Source organism: Alligator sinensis, unplaced genomic scaffold, assembly GCF_000455745.1.
Source record: "Alligator sinensis unplaced genomic scaffold, ASM45574v1 scaffold389_1, whole genome shotgun sequence".
Classification (NCBI taxonomy): Eukaryota; Metazoa; Chordata; order Crocodylia; family Alligatoridae; genus Alligator; species Alligator sinensis.
In genome coordinates, this window is record NW_005841951.1 from 527,668 (window position 1) to 536,133 (window position 8,466).

An 8,466-nucleotide genomic window follows, 5' to 3' on the forward strand; every position below is an offset into this window, starting at 1 on the left:
AGTTGGAGCTCTCCGGGGAGGACCTCATTTAGGAGGGCTCCACATCCATCTCGTGGAGAACTCTAAGCGCTGTGGAGCTTAACAAACCCCGCGTGTGCCTTAGAGGAGGATATAGGGACCTGATCAACCTCTATCCTCTCCCCGTCACCGCCTGATCCCTCGACGTACCCTTCCCTGTGCGCTCGGTCCACGGAGCCTAGCAAACTTTGTGTGTGTGTGTATCCAGAGCTCTTTCCGGGTTTAAGAGGCTCGAGTTTTCTACGGGTCTTGTTCGAGCGAGTTTTCTTTTTGTTTGTAACTGCAACTTAAGCGAAGTTTTTCCTGCCTGCACTGCGACCATCTACGGTGTAAGTAAAATAATCTTTAATCAACCACTACGCGTCCGTGCCTAATTCTAGTCCACCGTGCCGAATTCCCCGACCCACGTGCCAGGGCTGCTGGCCACAGCCCGTCGCACGCCCCCAAAAGCCTCGGACCACTCCCGGCCCGCACATGCAGCAGTGCCTCAGTGAGGAACTCTCCAACCCCCCTGATGATCTTGATAGCACTGAAAGAGCCTCAAAAAAGGCATGCAATGAGGCAGGTGAAGAATCCTTAGACTTCTTCACAAAGAAACATCTGGACATTTCAATGAAAATGATAGGAAAATTCACAGTTTCTTTGACAGAAAAATGAGAGCCTTCAGAGCTTGGCAGAATGACTTCAGCTCCAAATAGAAGCAGAACAGTTATCACCCCATTAAAACCAAGGCCCAGAGGAAAGTTTGAGAGCCAAAGAATAAGTGGTGGGGGACAAAGCAAAAAAGAAAGTTTCAGAAATTTGCCAATAACTATGACATGCATAGTTTTTTCAGTGCAACCAAAGCCAGCCTTGAGCCAAGTACACAAAGAGCCATTCTTCTGGGGTTCAAAGGAAGGAACAACACTTTAAAGACAGCTCTACCACCAATGCAGAGTGGAACTATATTGTAACTATTCCACAGAGTGGAAGGAGAACTTTCAAGAGTTCCGGAATGGAGATTCTAATGTTGAAGACAATACCATAGAAGCCATTCCACAACATCCCAGAAAGGGGTACATTGCAGACCCACCAACTTATCAAGAGGCCATGAAATCTATTAATCAGATAAAGAACATCAAAGCATATGTTCCTGATAGAATAACAGCTGAAATTTATGAAAATCTTCAACCAAACAGATTTCCAGTGACTTGAGAGATGCCAGAATTGTTACTATCTCCAGGAAAAGAGAGAGAATGGATTGCAGCAATTATTGTGGTATTGCACTCCTGTCCATAGCTGGGAAAATCCTTACCTGAATTCTCCTCAGTAGACTCACTTTCCCCACTGAGGAAATTTTACTCAAGTTATAGTGTGGTTTCAGACCACTCAGGAGTACAATAGATATGCTCACAGCTGCAAAAGAAGAGCTGTGAGCAACACTGAGATCTTTACATGGCCTTCATTGACCTGACTAATGTCTCTGATTCAATCAGCAAAGGGGTCCTATGGCAGATCCTGTTGAGATTTGAATGCCCATCAAAGTTTGTTACCATTATCAGACTTCTTCACATAACAGCAACCATCCTAAGCAATGGCTCAGAAATGGATCCTTTCATTATTAGAACTAGAATCAAGCCGGGATGTGCTATTGCACCAACATTCATTTCCATCTATATCATAACTATTTTGTTTCTCATTGGCAATAGTCTTCCATCTGGAGTCAGTATCCAGAATTGCAAGGACAGGAATTTCTTTAACATCAACCAATTACATTCCAAATCCAAGATAACCAACACCTCCATTACTTATTTTCAATACAATGATGTTTGTGTCATGTGCCTAGTGAATTGAAGAGCTTCAGGTCATTCTTGATTGCTTCTAAGAAGCACATGAAATTCTTGGACTCCCTCTCAGCTGTACCAACCCATCCCCAACCAAACAGCTACTCCTCCGCATATTACAATTAGAAGACAGTCCTTGGAGAATGTTCAGCATCTCCCTTATCTGGGTAACCACCTTTCCCAAAAGGAAAGCAGAGATGACTATATTCAACACCGGATAAAATCTCTCGGTGCTGCCTCTGGACATCTCTGATACCATGTCTTTGTTCAAGATATCAGGACCTAAACCAAACTTCTCATCTACTAGGTTGTTCTCATTCCTACCCTGTTGTATAGGTGTAAAATTTGGATGACATCAGAAACACTTCAAAGCTTTGGAACATTACCTTCAGTGACATCTTCAGAAAATCCTCCATATCAACTGGAAGGAAAAAGAATGAATGCCAGAATTCTAATTCAAACAATCACCACCAGCTTCCTCACCAACATCCTCCCTCATGACATGGATGCCTGACAACTGGCTCCCAAAAGAGCTTCTATACCCCCCAATTCACCAATGGTTACTGCTCTAGAGGTGGACAAATGAAGAGACTTGAGGACACCTTGAAGGCCAATCTAAGGAAATACAATATTACCTGAGTCCAAGAGGAGTATTTTTCCCCATTTTAACACAGGGAAGCCCCTAGCCTTGGATCCATGTATGAGGCAATGTGGGGACAAGCAGCTGCTGTGGTTCTGTCTCCTGCCCCAACCCAGTACCCTTGGACCCCTTTCCCACCCTGAGCCTCTGTCTCCCCTACCTGTATCCCCACAGCCCCAGCCACTTACCCTTGCTCTGGCAGGCTCTGATCCTGCTGCAGCCTGCTGTGCAAACAATGTGCTTGCTCTAGTGCCAGCTTGGACTGGTAGCAGAGAAGCTGGGGCTGGAGCTGCCACACTGCCATAACTGCTATTGGTCCAGGCTGGGGCCAAAGCAAGCACATGCTCTATACCCCAGGCTGGAGTGGGGGCAAAGCCCACTGGAACTAGAGCAAGTATAAGCAGGGGGTCAGAGGCTGCAAGGGAGACAGATGGGCTAAGGAAGGGGAGCTGAGGGCCTGGGGCTGTGGGAGGGACAGAGGTGGTGGGGGGAAACAGACACAAGTGGGGCAGGCAGGAGGGGGAGCAAGTAGGGGCCAGGCAGCAAGAGGTAGGTATCAAACAACTTGATCTCCCCACCTCCTGTCCTCCTCCCCAACTGCCTGCCTCCCTACAACCTGCTCCCTCACCTCATGCCCCCAGTACCCCCCACTTCCTGCTTCCTGACCTGCTCTCCGCCACTGCTTTCCCTGCTGTAGCTGCAGGGGGACACAACAAATTTAAGATGACCCTCCAATAATTAGATTCTATACATGGAAAGCTATAAAAGATGTATACGTTCTCCATGTATAGAATCTAATTATTGGGGGGGTTGTCTTAAATTCAGGGTCATCTTGGATTTGGGTGAATACAGTAGCATCAATACCTGGGGGACTCAAGCATTCAATCATCCCCAGCGATGCCATGGTGTATAGTAAGGTACCAAGCATTTCAAGACTCACTCTGGAAGCGGATAGATGAGAGAGACAAAAGAAAAGAGCTGTGACCCAACATCATTGGGATCTATTCTTTCCTCCTGGAACTATTTGGCAAATCTAACTGAACATGTGGAACTCATGTCCACCTGCACAGTTCTCTATGGGCTTACTGAAGATGTCTCTATTTATTGGAAGTTTGTCATCTTTTTATTAAGAGACTGGTGACAACAGCAATGATGGCATATTGGATGCATGTGTTCCTATTACGACTCACAAGTCTCTTCCAGCCTATCTGGTATCTATTGCAATCTGTATCTCCATGGACTGTAAGAATGTACTGTACATGGATGGAAATAATACAGAGCATTTGGGAATCAAAACAGCAGAAATCTAAAGGCCATGGCAATTTATCTTCTGATTTTTACAAGAGATTTGGCGCTCAGCTTATCCTGTCTTTTTGCAGAAAACTTGACTGACAACATCATTAAATGAATGATACTGGAGGCATGTCCCTTTCTCTCTTGTAAACATATTGTGAAAAATGTACAGATAAAACACTGAGGTTGTTGCATTTGAATTTCTGCCTTCAGTCTTGTGCAGCATTTCTGAACTTTTCCAATTATACCAGCTTAATTTAATTTTCCTCTGTAATATTCTGATACTTTGTCATTATATAATGATTCTAAAAGATGTTCATTGCAAGTCAGAAATACATAATAAATAATAACAAGAACATCCAAAATATGTAACATTCAGTAAAACTGAACTTCACCAAAAATTATGAAAGGAAGACCAGAAAAGAAGAAAAAGAAGGCATTTTAGATCCAGGAGGTACTATACCGTTTACTTTGTAACATGGTAAACAATATTTCCCTATAGAATTTACAGAAGAGGAATCAGAAAGAGAACTATCGCTGACTTAACATATTAAGCCAAAGCTGTCATATTCTCCCTTGCTTTTACTGTTAATGGAACCATAATGGTAAAATATGAGAAAAAAAGATTAAGATCTGCAGGAATTCAAGCTCTACGAGCTAATATACTTGATAGAACCCTACTACTCGGCAAAAAAGAAATCCTTCATAATTGGCAGTAGGAGGAATTAAAAAATGTAATCTGAGACAAGCCACACAGCACAAATAAATTGCTGGGGAAGAATAATATTCCATGAGATGAGATGAAGGTTAAGTAGAGATGAGGTAAAAGAAAGGTAAAAGAAAGGCCAAGGAAGATGACTGTTTTGCCACTGATGCTGAGTTAGAACAGCAAGATAGAAGAAATAAAATGGAAAAGGCCAGAAGATGCTGAACAGATCCTGGAAGGTTCTAGGTGCCTTATAATAATAGCCTAAGAGTGACTCCACCGAGGATCAGGGCATTCGGCTCTATGTAAGATCATGCTCTTTTACTGTAAATTCAAGAATATCTGGGTCAAGGTAAGGGTTGGCAACCTATGGTCTGCAAAAGTTTGATCCAGCATCGGGGAATTGGTAACAAGTGCTCCCCATATCTTCCACTATGGAGCCATGTTTGTACTTCCCTCACTGCAGATGGACCAGAAATCTACAGAAAAGTTTGGTGCAGGAAGCTGGCTCCTCCAGAGTGGAGATGTGTGGGCCTTCAGGAAGGACCACATTGCAAGCTCCAGACCATGCCAGCAAAGCATTGTCAACCCTTGGTCAAGACTATTTATACATTAACACATAAATACTAGTATTATTTTCCTAGTAAAATAATGATGACTTCATCTGTGAGAGAATTTGCCTTAATTATCTGTCTATTGTTGAAAGTTTATAGTTGTTGAAATGGGCATCTGTCTTGGGGATAAAAATCCAGAAACATTTAAAGTACAATTCTTGACCTATCCTGGCCTATTGTTGCAAACAGAATGAAAAGAAAACTTGGGGTGAGTATCACCAGGAAGCACCATTGGATGTTGTCCTACAAATCCTTTTTCACAGTATGGGAAGAAACGTTCAGCCTTGGGAAGGCATATTGTGTTGTTAGCTTGTGGTTGTGTGCCATTCTGTGTAGAGGGAGCTATGTGAGCATCGGGAGATCGCTGATGGTTCATTAGAATCAGTTCTTAAAAGAAATTCAATCCCTGGGAACCAGGCTCTAGTGTTGTGCTAGAATCTTGAAAAGATGGATTGTCTATATGCTATTTGACTCCCACACACCATCCTTTTTTCCAGCACTGATGTATATGTGTAAATTAAGTTACTCTTAGAATATTACACAGACTTCACCAACTACTGCTTTCTCCACTAAGCTGATCTGCAAGGCTCAAGATATTCGCTACTGCTCTTCAAAGGGATGACATGAAGTCAAAATGGTTTTGGGAAAAGACTCAGTAATACAATAAAAACAAAATGGTCAGCTTTCAGCTGTTCCTTCAGCTTCTTTTGGCCCTGAAAACAGGTTTCCCTATCTTACTCATGCTTCAGCACGCTGAGGCTCTTCATTGTTCACTGCAAAGTAGGTAAATGGCAGCCAAAGTTACAAGAGATTTCAGGCTTGAACTCTCAGCCCCAACTGGTTTAAAGCACTATAATAGCTTGATTAGATGTGTTTCTGTATAAAGAGAGGAGGGACTAAGGCTAAAACATGAATAACAGGTTGGTTAACTGTGAAGTGTCAAATATCTGCAAATGACATAATGTGACTGTATGTGGTTGATTCATTAAATAGACTGAATTAATAATAACATCTATATCTGATTTGATATGTTCTTCTCTTACAAGAGACAGAGGTGAAATACATGCTTTTAGGCACTGGCAGTTTTTATTTCAGCCACAACTAATACTTTTTATTTTCTAAACCTTCTATGTTGTGGTGGTTTTAAACTAAAATGAATATCATGATCAATGAGGGTAATAAATGCAATAAAGGTAGAATGGAAACCACAATTATCATAAACAAAATACTTTATCAAACTACTAGTCTTCTGAATATTTCATTAGGCAATATTTGCCATGCCTAGTAGAGCTAGAAGAAGTAATAAACTAAATGTTACTATAGTACAGACTTGCTTAAATGGCAGACACTCAACAACACTAAAGAAAGGAGGGAGAATTTTCATGGACTCTGCCTTGCTCTCTTGGAGTCACATGCATATTAAAAGTAATACAGAATGCATGCTCTCTATGACAAATGCAACTTCACATTTTTTAAAGGTAAAATTTTTAATCTTTAGCTGAAATGAAGCTGCAGTCAGTCAGTCCCAGATACCAGAGTCCAATACCGATTGAAACCAATAGAATATTTAGTTATAGAAATATCAGATTTTGGGAAAAGGCCAAAAATATATGTTTGATTAATCATTTTAAAAAATGACCAGCTCTATAGACGCCTGAAGAGGAGAGAATTGTCAAGCATTAATTTAGGACAATTTAGAACTAGAGATTTACCCAAAATGTCAGTACCTCCTTAAGACAGAAGTTCTAAACTTGCTTCAGGAATTATTAAGAAGTGCACACTAGCTTGTGTTATGTTACAAGTCAGACTAGATGGTCAAACTGGTCCCACTTAACCTTGAAGTGTACAAACTATGCCTTCAATAGATGCGATTTAGATGTATGTGAAAATCTGCTACTTGCAACTGACTAGCATGTGCATACATAAAAATATGTAGCTTCCAAACCATGTTGAGACCATCCATTAGGTAGCTATTATGTATATGGGTTTTCAGTCAGGAGGGTCTTTCACTTTTTGTTCCATGTATTCCTTATGCAGCATAGCGTTGTCTTGAGTTGTAAGTGAATGTTAAACAGTGTATGTATTTTGTACATTCTTAATACTGATCTCACAATTATAAATGAACCAGTATAAACACACAAGCCAGAATTTTAAAATGTAAAGTTACTTTTTATTTAACAATTGAAAGCAACAGGTAACAAACATTTTCTAATCTTTACACTTCCTAGGAAAACATTATTAACATTTTTCTTGTCATCATGAAGATGTTTTAGTTTCTTGCTAGAGAAGTGTTGATTATAGCTCATATTTTAACCAGTTTGTTGAACATTTTGGTGTGTCCCCTGAGAAAATAATCTCAGAGTTTAATGCTTTGTAACCCTTGTAAAAACTAAATCTGCACTACATCCATTTTGGAAGTACAGAGACTGCATTTTTATTTAATTAAACACAAAGTAATATAAAAGATCAAAACTTGAAGAATATTACAACAGTTCCTGCCAGTGCTCTATCCCTTTGAATAAAATCTCATTGCAACTGAAACTACCAGCATAACTTTCTGCTATTACTAAATAAGACTCTTCCAGCTATGTGGTTAGAACAGTGATTCTCAATCAGGGTGCTGTGACATCCTTTTAGGGATGATGTGGGCTGCCACGCAGTATTAGCACTGTTAGGCACTGTCACAAAATAAACCCAGATATTTCAAATCAGAATCTGAAGTGTTAAAAACATTCTGATCTGTTGTGATCTTTCTGAGTTCTGTGCAACAGAATTGCTCTATTACTTTTTTGTAGTCAAAAACCAATGAATGCTAAGGGCTGGCATTTTCTGAGGAGAACCTTATGTCTAACAAGGGCTACCTGGAGACTAAAAAGTTTAAAAACCACTCGGTTGGAAAGACAAGACTACAACATAGCAGCTAACTACCTGGACCAATGTTCTTACGTTCTTCACCAAACTGAGCCCTAAAGTTGTTGTGTCACCAAGAGACAAGCCTGTAATTACAACCATATATCTGGGTGATTTTTTGCCAAAAATATGCAAAATAGAAATTGATAAAGATTTATTGTGGAACAGAAGATACAGAAGGAATTTTAAATGATATTATTTTTACTATAGATTTGAAACAGTAAAGCGGTCCAGATAGGTTTTTAATGTTTCTGACAAGTACCAAACCCTAAGGAGCAGAAAGAAGTATGGGAAAAAGAGAATCTGTAGCAGACTCTGCCAGAGAGAAATACTTAAGGGAAAAGAATGAGGCCCAAATCCCAAAAAATGTTAGATATATCCTACCACAGAGCCACACACTTCTACCAGGAGCACAGAAAGATTTACAAATCAGATTGTAAAGGTGCTTGCCTTGGAGTCAGA